Genomic DNA, 1,200 nt, shown 5'->3' on the forward strand with positions numbered 1-1,200 from the left:
ATTTCAACCCTGGTGAATCTGATGATTATGTGCCTTGGTGTTGCTCTTCTTGAGGAGTATCTTTGTGGTGTTTTCTGTATTTCCTGGACTTGAATATTGGCCTGCCTTGCTAGGTTGGGGACATTTTCCTGGATAATATCCTGAAGAGTATTTTCCAGCTTGGATTCATTCTCTTTGTTGCATTCAGGTACACCTATCAAACGTAGATTAGGTCTTTTCACATTGTCCCACATTTCTTGGAGGCTTTGTTCATTCCTTTTCACCCTTTTTTCCCTATTCTTGCCTTCCCGTTTTATTTCATTCATTTGATCTTTCTTCTGCTTGGTCAATTCGGCTGTTGAAACTTGTGCTTGCTTTGCGAAGTTCTCGTGTTGTGTTTTTCAGCTCCATCAATTCACTTGTATTCCTTTCTGTTTTGTCCATTCTTGTTAGCATTTCATCAGATCTTTTTTCAGGGTTCTTAGTTTCTTTGCATTGGGTTAGAACATGTTCTTTTAGTTCACAGAAGTTTCTTACTACCCACCTTCTGAAGTCTGATTCTGTCGTTTCATCACACTCGTTCTCCATCCAACCTTGTTCCCTTGCTGGTGAGGAGTTCTGATCACTTTTAGGAGGGGAGGTTTTCTGGTTTCGGGTGTTTTCATCCTTTTTGCGCTGGTTTCTTCCCATCTTTATGGATTTATCCACCTGTCGTCTTTGTAGTTGCTGGCTTTCAGATTGGGTCTCTGACTGGACGTTCTGTTTGTTGATGATGAGGTTATTTCTGTTTCTTGGTTTTCCTTCTGACAGTCTGGCCCCTCTGCTGTAGGTCTGCTGAGGTCCACTCCAGCCCTGCTTTCCTGGGGATCACCTGTAGCAGCTGCAGAACAGTAACGGTTGCTACCAGTTTTCTTCTTCTGCTATCTTTGTCCGAGAAGGATACCTGCCAAGTGTCAGTCTGATCTTTACTTTATGAGGTGGCTCTTTGGATATACAGGGATCAGGGTGCTGCTTGAGGAGACAGTCTGTTCTTTATAGGAGCTCAAATGCTGAGCTGTGAGCTCCGTTGTTCATTCAGAGCTGCTGGGCAGGTACATTTAAGTCTGCTGCAGCAGAACTCATAAACCGCTTTTTGTTCCCAGGTGCTCTGTCCCAGGGATTTAGGGCTTTATTTATGAGTTTCCGTTATGTTGCTGCCTTCTTTTTTTTTTCCTTCACAGC

Source organism: Cebus imitator, unplaced genomic scaffold (genome assembly GCF_001604975.1).
Source record: "Cebus imitator isolate Cc_AM_T3 unplaced genomic scaffold, Cebus_imitator-1.0 Scaffold134, whole genome shotgun sequence".
Classification (NCBI taxonomy): Eukaryota; Metazoa; Chordata; class Mammalia; order Primates; family Cebidae; genus Cebus; species Cebus imitator.